The sequence below is a fragment of the Alligator mississippiensis genome, chromosome 4 (genome assembly GCF_030867095.1).
Source record: "Alligator mississippiensis isolate rAllMis1 chromosome 4, rAllMis1, whole genome shotgun sequence".
Classification (NCBI taxonomy): domain Eukaryota; kingdom Metazoa; phylum Chordata; order Crocodylia; family Alligatoridae; genus Alligator; species Alligator mississippiensis.
This window is the reverse complement of record NC_081827.1, coordinates 82,205,317-82,224,726: the sequence shown is the minus strand read 5'-3', so window position 1 is coordinate 82,224,726 and position 19,410 is coordinate 82,205,317. Positions and strand designations below refer to the sequence as shown.

The following is a 19,410-nucleotide window of genomic DNA, read 5'->3' as shown; positions in this document are numbered from 1 at the left end:
ATGCCAGAACATTTTTGATGGTAGCACAAAACCAGACCAAACAGAAGTCCCTGCCCCAATCACACCCCAAGTGCCCCAAAATGGTGGCACAACAATTCCTAATAAGAGGCACTTTATCATGGACGGTTCACTTATGGTGCAATTTTCAGATAGCCTGGGGCTGCTTGCACTTCCCAGCCAACCTAGTCAGTTGCTCCTAGCCCTTAAGGGGCCTGATCCTGTGAACTAATGGCCTGAGGTACCTGACCCTGACCCAGAGATACACAGAAAACACCTGACTTCCCTGCTCCATGTTTGTAGACTCACACCCCAGGAGTTTTCTGAAGGGGAGTTCCTGGGGCACATTTCGTGCTGCAGAACAGGGAAACATTCAAAAAGTCTGAGCCTGAATTGATTCAATCTTTGCAGGTTAGTCTAACCTGGCTAGGCTAAACCAGCTTGTAACCATACAGACATCCCCTCTGGACTGAAAAAATGCAGGCATATGCCTGCAGTGGCCCAGGCTAGAAGCCAGGGTCACTAGAGCAGCCCTCCCTTCCTTTCCACACTGCTGAGCTGACCAGGGCATTGCCAGGCCCTGGCAAGACACTCTGATTAGGAAGCACCCCCTCCCCCCGCCATCTTTCTGACCAGCCTAGCAGGGAATTGATAACACAGTATTTATCACCCCGTTAATAAAACAACATAGGGACATTACCAGTTACCTGTTGATTCTGCCTTTGTCCTGTCTCCCACAGCACAGACCATAGCCAGCATGTGGTCTGCTAGCTAATGCTGAGAGGTGTCTGTGTAAGGCAGAGGGGATGGGGGGAAATCCCTGTTTAGGATGGAGTGGAGAGCGGAGGTGGGGAGCAGGGGGAAGCCAGGCAGATGCCTGTAGTCTCTGCCAAGCTCCAGTCAGGGAGCAGAGGGGAGAGGCCACCTCTGCTGTGGAGCAGAGAGCCCTACCTAGCCCAGAGAGTATGTCAGGATGCTGGGTGAGTCTGATTTAAGTTAAACCAGAAAGGGGTCTGGGACAGACATTGCATGAACCAGTTTGAGCCAAATCAGTTAAGGTGGATACTACATTCAACCAGGTTTATCTTAAACCAGTTTCAGCCATTTTGAAACTGGTTTATTTGCACTGGATGTCTGTTGTGTTACAGGTTTAAACCAGTTTCTGATCACTTAAACTAGTTTATATGCAATGTCTGTCCCTAGCCCATGGGGTTTCCCTCTCTGCACTTGCAGACGTGCACCTAGGATTCAAGTCAGGCACCCACAGCCATTATCCACAGGATTGGGCCTCTGAAGTCCCCAGGAGTGGTAGGGGCCTAAAGCTGCAGAACAACAGCCTCAGGTAACATCTATCTCTGGTAATCAAACTGATCCCAACACAGCTGATCCTGCCATCAAAAAAATGTCTGTTTATAGTCTATGTGGCTGGAGATCATGGTCTGGAAACTCATAAATCAGGCAAGAAAATAAGAACTTCTACACAGTATCCCTCTATTGAATCCATAAGCATTCCCTGTTTAAGTTATTTCTGACATCTGATATTATATCTCTTCACTCATGCACAATTGTCTCTCTACTTTTCTCTCTTCTTTTTCATTTGTTCTCCATTCACTTTTTCCTTTCCACCCTTTAAAAGTATTTTTCAGCCTTGGGAAACTTATAAAACATAAAGAATGATGAAAGGAAAGACAAAACTTTGGACTTTACTGTTTTTTGGAAGTTAGACTGCAAAATATTTCTTTTCTTTTTCCAAGCCTAGGTAAGTTTTGAAAAAGCCTTGGGGGGAAAAGAGCAAAATGTGGAAGAAAAAAACTGTCTATCATTCATTTGATTTCATTCTGCAGGAGAAAGAAGAAATGACAGACAATGAATTAAAAAAAAAATCTTTATTTTATTCTGAAAATGGCATGGAATCAATATTTTGATATTAATTTTAAATATGAATGAAAAATGTAATAATTTTTGCAAGATATTTTTAACCTTTTTATTTCATCTATATTTTAAAGTGATGGTACTATCTGTGTTTTTATTTGTATGTATTTTTTTATATGGATGGTGCCTATTCTTTTTTTAATGGTAAATATTGGGGTGGAATCCCACATTAAAGTAGTGGTAATATTGCCACTGATTTCAGTGGACATAGGCTCTTACCCCAGTATGTTGATTTTCTAAATGATGTTGCTAGTTCTCAGGTATAACTGATGGACATATCCGGATATAGGTGACTTTCTCCTTCAGTTGATTACACAAAGGTGGCTGTATAGTATTTAGACCCATAACCTGGCGATCAGTCCTACCTGTGGCAAATAAAATAATGAGAATATTTTTTTGTGAAATGGAAACTAACAAATACATGCTACGTAGAACGAAAAGTACATTTTGGGAAGCAATAATAGAAAGAGACTCAGACTCCATGATAAAATAGTGGTACATTGGAAAAATCATTGGAAGCAGATCAATGCAATAACAAACAAATCGAAAGCACAGAGTATATTTTGTTCTCCAGAAATGCATGTTACAGATTAGGGAGAAAACAGTACTGTTTTTTATGGTTTTAATATGGCTATGTCTAAATATATCATATTATAGTCTGTACGTACTACTAGTAAGATAATGGGTAAACTTTTCAAAGTGCCTAAATTAATTAGGATGATTAGCTACTTTGACTTTTGATGTCACTTAGGCTTCTAATCTTAGGGGGTGGTGAATAGTTTGCCCAGTGCCAAATCAGAGACTGTTCAAAGACACCTGAAAAAAACCGAGAGAAACCTCTTGTACTTACAATTGCATTTCCACTCCTATTGCTTATCTTGACTCACTAGGTTTTAGCCCTAGTTCCCCTTTCTCATATATGAAACAAATGCTAATACTTCAATTATAAGTCAAGTAGAAAAATGCTACTTTTGAATTCTCCTCATTGCAAAATTGAACTAAGCGCTCAATTGAGAAATCATCCTTTACAAAATATTACTTTTTTCTTAAATTCAACCTTTATCTCTGTTCCAAATGTATCATGGGTGAGGAATTTTCTTCCAAATTATAATACCCATTGTTTCAATACTCAAAGTAAGAACTATTTTGTGGTAATTATTTCCAATTTTATCATTTTTCTTCTCATCAAATATCTGATAACATTCTATCAATAGTGTGTTTTATAAATGTTCAGTAGTTTGTATTCTCTTGTAATTTTGATGAGAAATGCTTTCTGTAGGAAATTATTATTTTGATAAGAATATAATCTAATTTTCTATAAAAGTTAAAATATTTTACTAAAAATCAATTTTTAGTAAATGCTTTTCAAAACACAAGCCTCTACAGTTTGTTTTTAGTAAGAACAAGTACATGAAATTTCAAAGAAACTAAACACATTTTTCTTTTAAAAATTCTCATGAAAAATAATGTACATTTGCAGACAGTATTGCTTATCTGGCTGCTACCTATATCCAATTGTGAATGGTCTTTTTGAAACAGATTTTAAATAAAGAGCTCACTTGCAAAAGTCTCCATGAAAAATTAAAACAATGCAGAATACATTCAAATGCTTCTATCTATAAATCTTTAGGAGCTGCTGCAAATTCTTCCTATTTTGAAAAAGCATAAGAACTATAAGAACAGACGTCAACATCGACCCCTGTCTTTATCTACAAATCTCAACTAATAATAGTATAAAAAGGAAATTAAATAACAACTCCTGAAAACAATAACAAAAATAAAGAGTCTATTCTTCTTACCCATGTCATGAGGCTGTACCCTTTGGTGAGGGAAGAGGGGGTGCCTATTTTGAGAATCCCACTTCTGGGATTTCAGTTCTAGGACTTGAAATTGTGGGGCACTATCAGCATTAGGTGACTTTTCATATAGTTATTAGAGAAAATGAGATGTGTATGTATACAATTACATTATGTCACTAGTGACTCCATATAGGTCCTCCAGTCACACTGCCTCCCAAACAAAAAGTAATATAAATATCTCCCAGTCCATAAGGTAATGCATACAGGGTACCTATATGGCATACAGTTGAGCATTATAGACGTACCTTAAGGTGCCTAAGAAATGTTGATACCTACAGGTTAGCAGCACCTAAGCAAAGTTCTGGGGATGTCAGTGGTCCCTAAACAGAGGATAGACACTTAAAGAGGCAGTTAAGCATGCATAATTAGGCACAATCTTCAATTTGTCCACAAGCTGGCCATCTTTGCCAATGACAGATGGAAGTATGAAGCCTGCTGATAGATGTATATTCTGTCTTTCTCCCAATGTATTGTTGTGCCTGATTTCTGAATTGAGGTGCAAAATATTTCCCATGTTGCAAGAGAATCTGCCCTTTTTATTTTCCAAGTAAAATCAGCAGAGTTAATAGCAAACTTCAGACATATTCTTACATAGCTTATACATTCCAGGAGAAACTTCCCAGACTGATTTGCCATTCTGCCATTTGTCACATCTGATTACCTAAGCTACACTATGTTAGGTTACAGCAAGGATGTGACTAACATTAACCACATGTAATGCTACACAGTACCATCTTGTCTGTCAAGGAAATTTAAAAAGGCAGAGTTTTAGAGAGCAGAGGGGGTTTTTTTAATTGTGTTTTTTAGTGGTTAGAATAGGGGAATGGGGAGCCTTTAACCCATTTATAAATCCTTCTGTGTTTTTCAAAAGGCTTAGTACTATTATGTAACATATCCACAAATGCAACCTGATTACTTTATATGGATAGTTAACAATTAAAAGTGCAAAGGAAATCTGGAGCCTGAGCTCATTCCTATTGGACTCAATCACAAACTGATGTAGGTGGAGAAACAAGAGTTTTGGTAATTTTATACCTAGCAGTTCTATTACCCTAAAGTTACTGCTGCTGCTTTCGGTCTTGACTTATGGAAGGAAAATGGTATGAACATGTTACAGATAAGACAATCCATGTTGGCTTTAAAAAAGGTAAGATGGTAACCCTGAGATGATATCAAATGAGATAACTGCATCGATATCAACTGAACTAGGCTGATTAGCACCATCTGAGAATCTGTCCCTTGCAAATAATGAGATGCATTATTAAGTGCACCCCCATTCTTGAAACCGAAACAGTCCTCCTCAGATTTGTACCTGACTCTGTTTTCCAGACACGGTATTTAATAATAAACTCAATTGTCTGTCAAAAGCTAAGCAAAGATTGGTAGGATAAAAAACGTAAAAATGGCTTTTTGTCTGCCAGCTTCTATCGCAACAGTACCGTTTACATGATATGTTCTGGATAACAGAAAAGGCAACTGTGGGCGCAACAGTAAAACATACATTGTAGGAAATTGGAAGCGCAGGAAGGAAACTGACTGAAAACAGCTACCACTAATTGTTACACACTCTGAACCCTGTGGAATTGTCCCTTGCCTGCAAGATCCTACTGTGTTTTGGAGTATTCCTTGGGTATATAAATGCAATAGTTTTGTTACAGACTCAAGGTTTCCAGTAAGCATGAGATAATGAGACTTCATGTGAACAAAATCAGTTCAACCTTAAATGAAATACAAAGTCTCTTCTGCAAAACTGCTTCTGTTTTCCATCCATTCCGCTGTTATAAGCTAGTAGTATAAAGCTGCTGAATGTTGCTTTACTGGGGTCTTTTTCAGCCTTGTTTCATATTTAGCAAAGTTGATCTTACATTCATAAGTCATGGATGCTCAACCTGGGAAAGTTAGAAATGGGCAAACTAGTCAAAAGAAACACTGAAACTGCAAATATCAAACCAAACCTGTTTTGAGATTTCAGGGGGAAAATAGTTAACATAAATGTCTGTGTGCAATCACCTTCTGCGGCTCCAGGGACCTGTTGCATCTGCACATAATAAAGGTCCTTGAAAAAATCTTTCCAATTAAAATTTAAGTCTGATTTTGTACCTTTAAGTACAAAAACTGGGGGGCGGGGGTTGGAAAATTCTGATCACCTTTTTTCCATTTGTTCATTTTTTTTCTATACTTTAAAATTTACAAGTTTTTGACTAGTTCTGCCTGAAAACTGATAGCTCGGACAGACATCTTCACTTTTGAATCCCTTTTAATACTAAAGCAGTCACCTTTAAATCCAGTTGAGTCTGATTCCCAGGCTACAGCTGTTACTATACCTACAGGAATGAAAGCAGGATGCAGCACTTGTACTGCCCTCTCCAGTCAGGGTGAGAGTTGTCAATGAGTCCATACAGCTGCAGATCCATTATCTGTGCTCTTTCTCTAGCTCACCACCTTTGTCTACTGAGCGTTACTGTGTCCCTGTTCCATCCCACACAGTATACACAGGCCACTGTGTTAAGATCCCCCCCTGTATAGTGAGACACTGATTTTACTCTAGATAGGGCTCTCTTTTCTACAGAGAGCGTGGTGGGATTTGGCCTTAAATATGGAAGCTGTTTTCATCCAACTCCTTCATCAGTCAGCTTACAAATCCTTCGGCAGTAATGCATATAGAAATGTTGTTTTTGCAACCTCTCCCTTTTTGTGTCAACTTTTCTTCTGTGGTCTTTGATTCTCTTCTATTTTTTTGAACATTGGTGCCCCAAGGTGAATCTGTTGCAGGTTAATCATAATGCACAGATTGCAGTAATCTTTGGACAAAGCGCCACAACTGTTACATGGGATTATACTGTACACTTTGCACCCACATACCTGGGTCTCTATGATGTTGATTTAATTTTGGACACACTGACCATGTCTACACTAACTCCAGTTACTGCACAGCCATTTAGTACTTGTGTATGTAAGTACTAAATGACTGCACAGGAACAACTGCACAGTCAGCATCTCATGTAGATGCAGCCAGTCTCCTTCTGTGGGTCTATTTCTAAACTTTTCTGTTTTGTACTCATACTTTGCAAGGACTTTTTTACTCACGTGGACCAAGTGAACGTCTCTTAAGATTTCCTACATTAAGTTGTCAGCAAATGATCCAGTAAAAATAGATAATAAATGAATGGCATAATGGGACCCATTTGATGTTTGTTCTTCCTCTTGAACATACCACAGAACTCACTATGTATGATTTATTTAGAAATAGAATTTTCTGTTCATTTATTCTGTTGGTTTTTATTTAAAAAGGACTAAACTTGCAAGAAGGTAAAAGAAACACAGATGATGAGGGCATTGAGGTAAGACCACAATATAAGGGAAGTAAACTGTTCTTTGTAGGCAATGTAAAATCCTGTCCTACTTTTATCTTACCATGAATCTGATCCTTTAAGATACTGAGCTCTGCCCATGGTCTCCAAGTGCCCCCAACTTCCTTGGTCTTCCTACAATGAGACCTGAGAGAGTCATAGAAAAGTAGCACTGGAAGTGACCTTCAGAGGTCATTTTGTCCAACCACCCCCTGCCAAAGACAGGATTATCCCTATCCAAACTATCCTATAAAATCCATTGTCTAATCTATTAGTAAAATTACACAGGCAACCCTGACCCACCCACAAATAAAGCACAGGGAAAATGGTGGCCAATGCCCTGGTGATGCAAGGGTTCTTAAAGTGTGCTCAAGAGATCCAAGGAAGAGGACTACACCCCTTGCTACAGAAGAAGGCAAACCCCTCCCTCACCTCCCCCCTTCCCCCACCCTAACACAAGGTCTGCACCAGTCTGACCATGGGCTAAAATTCCTTCCTGACCCAAAATATGGTGATCAGCCTGACCTTGAGCAGAGAACCAAGACTTTCTAGCTAGCAACTCTCAGGTTTAAGTCCCAGCAGGAACATTGGCATACCTCAGTCCACAACCCTGAGGAAGGTAAAAAAAACAAACAAAAAACGCATGGCATGTGTAGCAACACTAGGGGGAAAACTATTCCTGATTCCATGTGGCAGCTCAGACGAGAAGACTGAGAGGGGATTTAATAGCAGCCTTTAACTACCTGAAGGGTGGTTCAAAAGAGGCTGGAGCTGGACTGTTCTCAGTAGTGACAGATGACAGAACAAGGAGCAATGGTCTCAAGTTGCAGCAAGGGAGGTTTAGGTTGGATATTAGGAAAATCTTTCTCATTAGGAGAGTGGTGAAGCACTGGTCCACTAGGTAGGTGGTGGAATCTCCATCCTCCCAAGTTTTTAAGGCTCAGCTTGACAAAGCCCTGGTTGGAATGATCTAATTGGGGCTGGTCCTGCTTTGAGCAGGGGGCTGGACTAGATGTGACCTCCTGAGGTCCCTTCCAACCCTCATTTTCTATGATTCTATGATTCTTTTTTCTATGAAATACCCATAGCAGTGCATAGGCATAGCTAGTCCTAGATCATTCCTGACCAATGGCTGTCCAATGTCTTCTTAAATACCCGCAGTGATGGAGATCCCACAACTTTCCTAGGCAGTCTGTTCCAGTACCTCGCTATTCTAACAGGAGAGACTTTTTTTTCCTGTTTTGGTCTGTATTCTTCTCTGTGGAGCAAGAATGAGAAGATCTTTTCCCCACTTATTAATAACAGCCCTTCAGATATTTGAAAACTGCTATCATGCCTTCTCTTTAATGCCTTTTCCACAAGCTGGCTATGCCTTTTCTTCAATCTCTTCTCGTATGACTTACCTTCCAAGCTCTTTATCATTTTTTGTCACTCACCTCTGGACTCTCTCTAACTTCTCCATGCCCTTTTTAAAATGTGGAACCCAAAACTGCAGCTAATACTCTAGATGAATTCTAACTAGTGCCAAGTAAAAAAGCATCATCACCTTCCATGTCTTGCACTTAATATTTCTATTAATTCAGCTCAAACCTGCATTTGCCTTTTGTGCAGATACATCACACTGCAGACTTATAGTGAATCTGTGATCCACCAAGACTTCTAGATCCTTCTCTAGAGGGCTGTCATTCAGCCAGATATCGCCCATTTTGTATTTATATTTTTGATTATTTTCCCCATGCTGTAGCACTTTACCTTTGTCAGCATTGAACTTCATCCTGTTAGTTCCAGTCCACCTTTCCAATCTATCAAGATCCTTTGGAATTGCACTCCTATCTTTCAATGCATTCAAAATCCTTCTTAGCTTAATCATCTGCAAATTTATTCAAGAAGCTCTCTATTCTAGAATCCAGATCATTAATAAACATGTTGAACAACACTGGACCCAGGACAGATCCCAGGGATTGCACTTGAAACCTTCTGCTATTTCAGTGTGGATCTGTTTATAATTACCATTTGTTTGCAGGTATTGAGTCAGTTGTCTTTCCACTTTATAGTAGATTTGTCTAGTGACTCTAGAGAAGGGGTGGGCAAAATACAGCCCGTGGGCCAGATCTGGTCCATAAGGCATTCTATCTGGCCCATGGGACCCCTAAAAAAATATTGAAAATTAAAATTTATCTGTCCTTATTTCCTGTAAAAAATGATAGAAGCAGGGAGTCAGGGCTGTGTGATGCCCCCCCCGCCTGTCCCACAGGGCTCGGGAGGCACTGGGAGTGAGTGGATGCAGTAGCACAGGTTCTGCACCTGTGTCCCAGGGCCAGCGCCAGCAGGGCCCAGAGCAGGGCAGCAGGGGTACAGGGTCCCAGCCAGCAGGGGCTCTATGAAGCTGGGCCAGCTCCCCCCTCTCCCTGCTGGTGCAGCCCAGCCCGGCTCCACAGACCCCTGCCAGCCTGCGTCCTGCTCTAGGCCCCACTGGTGCTGGCCCTGGGACATTGGTCCCAAGACACTGGGACATTGGTCCCAAGATGGTGACCAGGGGGCAGGGCACCTATCAAGGAGTGGGGCAACTGTCAAGGGGCAGGGCTACCCATGCGGTCCACAACAGCTTGCCAAAACTGAGTAAGCGGCCCTCCACCTGAAATAATTGCCTGCTCCTGCTCTAGAGTCTAGCCCAAGGGTGGGCAATTATTTCAGCTGGAGTGCTGCTTAACACCTTTTTGTGAGCATACAAAGGTAGCCCCACCACTTGAGAGATCCCCCACCCTGATCACCATCTTGGGACTTGAAGTCCCACCCACTTTGCCCCTGGAAGTCCCTTCCCTTGCTCCTTGAAAAAATCTTTTTGGGAGGGGGGGGTTGCCATCTTGGAACCAGGAAAAAAAACAAATCATATACTAAAAATTATCTACTATAACATACTTCAATTTTATTTAAAATAATATTTTTGTCCTAATTTACATGTGTTTGCTTAGTGTATATACAGGTGATTACATAATAGCTCAAAATAAAGTCCTACTCTTGTATATTGTATGTAGAGGGATGTGAGGGGGATTTTTAAGGGGGGGTTGTGAGATTTGTGGGGGATTGTAAAGGTGTGTGGGGGACTGTGGGTGTGTGTGTGGATGGGTGAGTGGTTTGTGGGGGATGTGTGGGGGATGGCTGTGAGAGTGTGTGCATGTGGGGTTTCTGAGAGGGTCTGTGGGGGTGTGTGTGTGAGTTTCTGTGGGGGGTTGGGGTTTTTGGTTGGTGTGGGGTTTGTGGGGGTGTGGAGCATGTGTGGGGTGTGGAAGTGGATATGGGTGGGTCTGTGGGGGCTGTGAGTGTGGTAGTGTGTATGGAGAAGTGGGGTTTGGAGGTGGGGGTGGAGCGTGTGGGGTTTGGGGAAGTGTGAGAGTATGTGGTGGGGTGTGGGGTCTGTGTGGGTCTGGGGTTTGCGGGGTCCATGTATGGGGTTTGTGGGGGTGTGGGGTTTGTGGGGGGACCCCACCACATGCCCCCATGGCACACAGCCCCTACTGCTGATGGCAACAGGAGCAGCAGATGGAAGGCCCTCTGGGCACTTCTGCCCTGCAGTAGGCTCAGCCCCCTGGTAGCTGAGTCCCAGGGCTATACCCGGTGGCACGAAGCCAGCCTGGCTAGCTGGCATATGCCTTCAAACTGGATCAGGCTGGCTCCATGTCAGCACTTGGGGCTCATGGCACTGGAGGCAGAAGCCACGTGCCAGTGGCCTGGGCCAGCTCCGTGCTTCCATGTGGGGCTTCCAGCACTCCATTGGAAAGCTGCATGTGGCTGGTGACATGAAGCCAGCCTGTCCTGATGACATGCAACTCCCTGCAGCTCCTGGTCTATGTGCCATCTGGCCAGGCAAGCTCCATGCTGCCACATGGGGCTCCCAGCACTGCAGCCAGAAGCATGCTCCACCAGGCCAGACCAGGCTGGCCCCATGCCTCCCCATGCATCTCCCCACTGGAGTGCTGGAAGCCCCACATGGAGGCACAGAGCCAGCCCAGCTCAGACTGATGGCATGCAGCTCTCACCTGCAATGCCAGGAGACCCATATGGTGGCAGGGAGTGAGCCCGGTCTGGTCCGAAAGCATGTGCCAGAGGGCCAGGCCGGGCCAGCTCTGTGTCACTATGTGCAGCCCCTGGTGCTAAGCCAGAGCTGTGCACCACTGGTGGAGCTCTGGCTGTCATGGGCTATGAGTGCCCTGAGAGTCCACCATCTGCAGCTGCTGCTGCTAATGGTGGTGGGGACCATACTTCGTGGTGGGGGGCCCATACTCCCCAACAAACCCCACACCCATCCACACACATATGCTATTGGGATGAGCGGGCTCCCTCCACCACATGTGACTCCCAGCCTCTCCCCACTCACCAGCTGTCCAGTTATGTGCCATTGCATTTGGTATTTCCACACGGGGCTCTCAGATGGAATGCTGGGAGCCCCACGGAGGTGAGAACACAGAACCTGCCCAGTCCAATGATGTGTGACCTCTGAAAGCCCATGCCTCCTGCTGACTTCCAGAGGAGCAGCTGCAGACTGGTAATAATTGTTTTTTGGAGGGGCCTCATGGCCAGGATAGAATGAATGGCTGGGTGGGCGAGATCTGGCCTGTGGGCTGTATTTTGCTCACCCCTGCTCAAGCCCATATTTCTCCAATTTGTTTACAAGAATATTACACGGGACTTTGTCAAAAGCCTTGTTGAAATCTATATACACTATATTCATTGCATTCCCTTCACCCGCCCAAGTAGTTACTTTGTTGAAGGAAATCAGATTTGTTTGACCTGATTTGTTCTTAGTAAATCCATTCTGTCTGCTTGTGATCAGACTTTCCTGCTGCTTACAAATAGACTTTCTTATAATATGTTCCAGTATCTTCCTGGGTATTGAAGTGAGATGAACAGTTCTGTAGTCCCCTGGGTCCTCCTTTTTGTCTTTTTTAAAGAGGGGCACTATGTCAGCCCCTTTTCAATCCTCTAGTACCTCACCCATCTCCCACAATTTTGTAAATATTATTGCCCATGGCTCCAAAATTTCATAGATTTCATAGACATTAGGGCTGGAAGGGACCTTGAAGATTATCAAATCCAGCCCCCTACCCCAGGGGCAGAAAGTCAGGTAGAGTCAAAGGATCCCAGCAAGATAAGCATCCAAATGTTTCTTGAATGAGTCTAGTGTAGGTGCCTGCACCACTCCTGGAGGGAATCTATTCTAGGACTTGGGGGCTTGGACAGTAAAGAAGTTTTTCCTTGTGTCCAGCCTGAAATGGTTGTGGAGGAGTTTATGACCATTGGTCCTTGTTATCCATTGGGGTGCTCTGGTGCTTCCCCCAGATCCTGATGCACACCCCTTACGTACTTATAGGCAGCCACCAGGTCACCCCTGAGTCTGCACTTTTCCAGGCTGAAGAGTCCCATGGCTCTGAGACTCTCATCATAAGGCCTATTCTCTTGCCCTCTGATCATATGTGTGGCTCTTCTCTGGACTCTCTCAAGCTCTCTCAAAATTATCTCTTCCATTTCTTTCAGTACCATGGGATAACACTCATCAGGCTCTGCTGACTTGAATTAATTCAGACCCCCCAAAAGCTCCCTGTTTTTATTATTATTCTCATCATCATCATGATCATCATCCACAACTTATCCTCTTTTCCAAATAACCCTCTGGTGTCTAGCTGCAGCTTTTTTTCTTGTGAAGATTGAGGCAAAGTATCTCTATCTTCTTTGTATCTTCTGTTAAGAGTTCACCCTGGCTATGTAACCCACCTCTTCCTTGGTCTGACCAAAATATTTATAGAATCTCTTCTTGCTGTCTTTAATTTCCCTCTTTTTTTACCTTTCCCTTCCTGACTTTTTTCTTGCAATTTTTTGTTATTTCCTGGTATGTTTCTTTGGTGACTTGTCCATCTTTCAATTGCCTATATGCTTTCCTTTTCCACTTGTAGCATCCTAGAAGCTGCTTGTGCAGCCACATTGGTCTCTTACTACTCTTTTAGTGCATCTATTGCATCAGAACCATTTCTTGTTGGGCTTCTGATACTGTTCCCTTTAGAAATGTCCAGTCATCCTGGGTGCCTTTAATTTTCAGTCTGTCTTCCTATGACACTATACCTATTATCTCCTTGAGTTAGTTCAAATCTACCTTTATTATATCAAGTAACTTACTCCTGCTGCCCTCATGCTTTTCCCATCTCAGGATCTGGAATTATATCATATCATATGGTAATTTCCTCCCGAGCTGCCTATCACACCCATTCAACATCACACTGTCCACCAGTTCTTCCCTGTTGGTCAGGACAAGATCCCCTAGTTGTATCCTCAGTCTTCTAAAACAAAAAATTGTCCTCCACACAAATTAGGAACTTGGGTGACTTTTATGTTTGGCTATATTATTCTTCCAGCAGATGTCTGGAAAACTGAAGTCTCCCATCAGTATCATCTCAGAACTTTTGAATAATTTTGCCATCTCCTTGAAGAGTGTCTCATCTACTTTTGCCTGACTAGGTGGCCTATAATAAATCTTCACCAATATATCAGTGCTGTATCTTTTATCTTCATCCAAATACATTCTAATCTGCTACCTTCTTCCCCCTGAACAAAGGAATAAGTGTATGTATTTTTGACATACAAGGCAACATCACCATTTTTTTTCCCCAACCCTGTCCTTCCAAAACAAAGGGTAGCCCACAATGTTGATATTCCAGTCATAAGAACAGTCTCCATAATACCAATCAGATCATAGTTCTTTTCATAAGCTATGACTTCAAGGTCATGCTTGTTCCCCATACTTCTTGCATTTGTTGAACATACTTTGCATTCCAAACTACTTGTTTTCCTTTTGTATCACTTGTTGATTTCCTGTGGCTCTCTAGCCCTCTGCCAAAGTTGAGCTGCTTCCTCCAGTCCTTCCCCCTTTGGATTATTTACTCTATTGCTGGAGGGTTTTGTTCACCATGCATCACAGAACCTAGCTTAAAGCCCTCCTTGCTAGATTGGCAAGACAATACCCCAAAATGCTCTTTCCTATTTTTGTTAGATGGATCTCATCTCTTGATAGCAGTCCTCCTCCCTAGAAAATCCACCCATCGTCAAAAAATCCAAAGCCTTCATGCTGACATCATCTCAGCCACACATTTACTTCCATGTTACAATGGTTCCTGCCGAGGCCCTTGCCTTCCACTGGGAAGATTGATGAGAACACCACTTGTGCTCCAAGATTCTTAATCCTCCGGCAAAGAGCTTCAAGTCTGTGAACCACTGGGAGATATAGAAGTCCCAGCGGAGCAATATTAGCTGATGCTTTGGGATGGCATTTCATTTTGTATAAAAATGCATCTGTTCTTTGTAGTAAGCCACTTAGAAAACTATAACCCTGACAGCACAATGAGCTGTCTGAATTGGGTCATCAGCAGCACTCTTATTTTTTTAATTTTGTCACCATATTATCCATCGTGGTATTTACAATACAAAATAGTTGCTTTTTATACCCTGTCATTCTGCATTACATGCTGGATTAGTGTTTTAATTCTGTTCAGATTCATATTATTTCAAGAGAGAATGGAAAATGTAATTGGTTTTACAAGCTAACCAATTTGTTGATGTGGGCAAAAAAGGACACCATGGGTTTTACTTGTTGAATGCATCTGAAATATCTTGCTATTTCTGGGATGCCTAATGCCTTTTTTATTATGAAATTGTCTGGTTATTGCTGATGCTTACACTAGATGAATGTTCATTTTTTGTAGTTTATAACAGATGATGTAGTCACTGTCAGATCCCATTTTGGTAGTGAAGTTGCCTTCTAGAAATCAGATACAAAGTAATTACTAACAAAATAATAACACTAAGAAGAAATACAACTACAGAATAATTTTAGAGAACTGTAAATCAACAAAACAACAAAGGAAACAATTTTGGTACCAGTACAAAAGTACTATTATATGTCTAACCTTTATTAGCTTCAATAAATCTTTACAAACATAAATAATCTGCTGGAAAGAATTACATCTGTGAGTAAAGATTGTAGGATCGGACCTACAATAATTTATTACTCATACACAGAAATGACAGACTGGGCTTTTCTTGGAGCCATTAGCTATCAAACCCATAATCTTGCCAGTAACGCTGTAAACCGAAAATTATGAGATCATTTACATCAGAAGTTGTTTCCTAAATAGACATTTGCTTTTCTAATTAATTCCTTGTTAGATTCTTGGCTTTCTGCTTTTGCCTTCTGTATAGCAGGTATCAAAATAAAAAAGGAAGAAGTTCAAGTAAATAAGTCTTCTATAACTAAAGTGAAGTATACAAGTGCTGAAAAGATTAATAGAGCTAAGTTAATATAGATAGGTGAGAAAATTGCTTAAGGTATAAAAATTCAGATCATGAGACATAAGATTCCCTACTGAAATACAGTTTATATTTTCCTGAGCCCTTTTATTTGGTTGAAATGTTCCCAATATTGTAATATGTGGAGCTTGTGAAGTCATTTCATATTACATCCTTAATACTGCTTACCTTCAGATTGGAGATGGGCGAGCTCTCCCCTCTCCCATCAACTGGGGTTTCTGCTGGTCTTTTGATGCAGCCAGAAGTAAATAACTAAACTAAAGTATTAGGCCTACTTAACTAGTGAAGGTGGTGTAATGTCTGCTATACAGGTGATGATAGGAACTACCGTACTGATTTAAGGAGGATCATGACTCTTGGAAAAGCCAGCACTAAAATCTTCAAGGCAAGGAATGACAGCCCAGGACTGCCAGCACTGTGATGCAGCAAGTCCTTGTAAGTACCTCACATGTCAAAATGAAATCTGGATCAGTCACAGCTAGTCTGTGTGTATTAAAATTGCCGAATTGTTTGTATCTTGTCGTTTCCATACTGTTCTACTCCTAAAGGATGGCTTTAAGAATATCTCTGAAGAGTTAGCTCAGATGCTGGAAGAATTCATGTGGCACTGTTCTGAAGTGTCACACTAATGCAGCCAAGGGCAGAGGGGATGCAGTGGTACAGTCACCCCCCCCCCCACCCCCCATTCCCCCTTTCGGATCTCACCACAGGAGCAGCATGGGGGCTTTTTTAAGTTCCCAAATCAGGTAAGAATCTCCCCACAACCCTGCCCCCTGCTCTCAGCACTGTGTTCCTTCCCCTCCATGCTCAGTGTGTAGACGAAACTAGAGGCATGTGTGCATGACACTTTAAAGCGGGCTAAATGTTTTGCACTACTTTAATGGTATCAGTGTTTGTACACCTTGGTGGTATATTGTGCATTAATTCCAGCTGCTGTAGGAAATTTGGCGACGTAACGCACCTTAAATGACTTGGGGCGCAGCAAACTAAAACTCCTTTGAGGAGTTTTAGTTTGCTACTCCTACAGCCGTGGAGTGAAGCACCAGGCTCCGTGCAGCTCCATGGCTCTGCAGGAAGCCCTCTAGGCAGCCTGGCAACAATCCAGGAAAGCAGGTTTCCACCAAGAACAGCAGTGAGCCTGATCTCCCACCCACCCCCCGGAGCCTGCCTGAGCTGCACAGGAGCCCAGTGCTTCTCTCCACAACTGCGGTGCCCCCCGGGACCACTGGAGCCGGGTGCCTGTGGGCAGGTGCCACCTGGGGGCAGGCAGCAGCTGCCACGGAGGGAAGAACCAGCCCACCCCTGCAGCCTAGGGCCTGCTCCATCTGCCGGCAATTCTCCCTCCCCTTCCCACTGGAGAGGCAGGTAAGTCAGTGAGGTGTGTGCATGACACGGGGGTTTACTCAGCCCTAAATTGAAGTTATGTTTTTTACAACCCACCGCTTCAATTTAGGGCCTGCATTTCATCTAAACCTAAGTGGCATTTCCCTTCCGCTTTCCTTCCCCTCCTGTTGCAGCCACTGTTCCCAGCTGATCTGGGGGCAGGGGGAGCTCCAGGACAGCTGAGGCTGGGATGCATGGGGAGCTGGGCTCAGCTGGGGATAGCAGTAACAGTGGCAACAGTTAGGTTCCCCTTCTCTGCCGAATCCTCGTGTTTGCTCCCTGCTATGCTGGGAGCAGAACCTACTACCACCACTGCCACCACTGTCTCCAGCCAACCTGGTTCTCCATGCAGCCACTTCCCACAACCATGGCTGGGGAAGAGCAGGAATGCCTGAGACAGTGGTAGACAGTAGGTAGTGGTAGCAGGCAGGCTTCTCCTTCTGTGCCCAGAGGTGTATGTAGAGAGGGTGGCTGGGGAGAGTTAGGAGGGGAGAGCTGTGAGCACACAGTGAAAGGGATGCAGCACAGAGAAGGGGATGGGTGGGGGGGAGGTTCTTACCTGGTTTTGGGGACTTTAAAAAAAAGTCCTCAGCTGTTGCTCCTGCAGTGTGCTTTTGCTACCTTGGTGTGAGGTGGAGGCATGGCTGGGAGTGAGAGAATGCAACCCCTTGTGCAGTGTAGGTTGCTACTCCTGCACACACCCCCACCGTCCCATTTGCAGCTGTACTGCCTCCAGTTCCTGAACTGGCTTGTACCTGGACTATGTAAAGAAAAAGCTAGCTCAGATGACCTCTCCACTGAGCAGTGAAGAGATACCTTTAGAACTGTGTACTCCTATGGCATTTTAGCAGTGTGACATTATGCCAATGAGATTTAAAAATGTAATAGCTGTTAAAGGTACTGTACACCAGCTAGTGAAGATGATGTATCTTAATGATAAGCAAGCTCAGGTATCTTTGGAAGGGACTACACTGTGCTGTGTAGACATACCTTAAGACAGTTTGCTGTAACGTAATGTTTAGTGATTATGCATATGTATAAATATATATGCCAAAACCCCATTAACATTCAGTGGATGTGGGATATCTAATTCCAATATGGTTTTTAAAAAAAAAAAAAATCTTACTTTGAGACATGGTTTATACTAGAAATAACTGCTTCAGTTTTGAAGGGTGTTATTCCACAGTATTTCTACAATGGCAAAATCCTTAGTTATACTAACATAAAAGTGTTTTTTTTCCCCACAGAAATAATTTTGCTTAGGGACAAGAACCAAGAAAAAAACATTTTTGTTGGTATAAGCTACATCATAGTTGGTGCCATAGCTTCTTCAGTGTACACCTAGCCAGAGTCTATTTTGTAAAAGCTAATGAGGGAAATGAATCTTTTTTGTTCTACAAGCTTGTTAATTGGAAACAGGAACAGTGCAGGAGTTCCTTCTAAACAAGAAAAGACAAATAATTCAAATGAGTTGAAAAATATAAAACAAGCCTATGCTGTTTTTGTTTACACAGTAATACTGCTAATATGTAGCCAACACCATCAGTGTTAAATTTCACTAGTTATCTGATAAGCCAAAACAGAGGACACATTGGCACACTGGGTAGTCCTGTCAGTCACCCTTAACTAGTTCAGATTCCTTTAAATAACTCAGCAGGGCATGCAGGCTATTCAGGTATGAGCGCTAATCTTTATTTTGAGAAAGAAGCCACTATTTTTTTAAAACTAATCTTTTAAATGAATGGCTTAGGAAACCAAACATTAGTAAAAATATTTTTGTGATTTGATTTAATTTAATGAGGGAGCCCTGGGAGTCATTGAAAGTAGGGAGAGGATATGTCCATTAAAGATTCCAAGAAGGAAAGAAAGACTTCCATCTACCAGTTCTCTGGCAGCAGCTAAGAGCAAGAAGAGAGATGGAGGTTGCTAATGGAGAAAGTTCATCAGTTCCAAAGCCTATTGCTGAAATAAAACCATGGAGATACAAGGCTGCAGTTTTTGGCAACAGCCTCTGTAGGACTGGAAAAGTATTTATATTTTGGGATACATCTCTGAAATGATCCTCCAGAATCTGAGGTTTCTTTTTATGTGTTTAATGAAAAATGTAGGGATTAGACTTAAAAGGATGCTTTTACATGCATTTTTACAGTAAAACCAGTTTACTGAATGCTAGAAAATGGCATTTGCTGAGTGTGATGGTGTTGTTGTTGAGGTGGTTGTTATTAATTTTGTTATTTTACTGTGCTCATCAGCATAAGGACTCAGATTATTCTCATGACAGTTTAGGAATTGGCAAGTATGAATATTCCATATTTTTATGGGCTTCAAATGAAAATCTCACACTGATTTGTAAGAACAAAACAACTGAAAAGGTGTAGCCCACCTAAAAAATGACTAGTTAGGAATAGTTATAACAACACATAAGTGTTTGAGAAGTTGAAATATCAAAGAGAAAGAGAAAATGTAGGCAGATACAAGGTACATCTAAATACAGCTGGGTCTATCCTAAGCTCAGCATTTTAAAAGACAATTGCCCA

The 19,410-nt window shown here is 42.4% G+C and overlaps 1 long non-coding RNA gene across 1 annotated transcript in view; it reads right to left on the bottom strand.

The window, feature by feature from the left end:
* LOC109281506 (uncharacterized) overlaps positions 1 to 19,410 on the bottom strand; it is a 61,436-nt gene that overhangs the window by 935 nt on the left and 41,091 nt on the right. Inside the window, exon 2 of the long non-coding RNA XR_002088163.2 lies at positions 2,149 to 2,294. This is a non-coding gene — a long non-coding RNA (uncharacterized LOC109281506). The remainder of the gene's footprint in view (positions 1 to 2,148; positions 2,295 to 19,410) is intronic.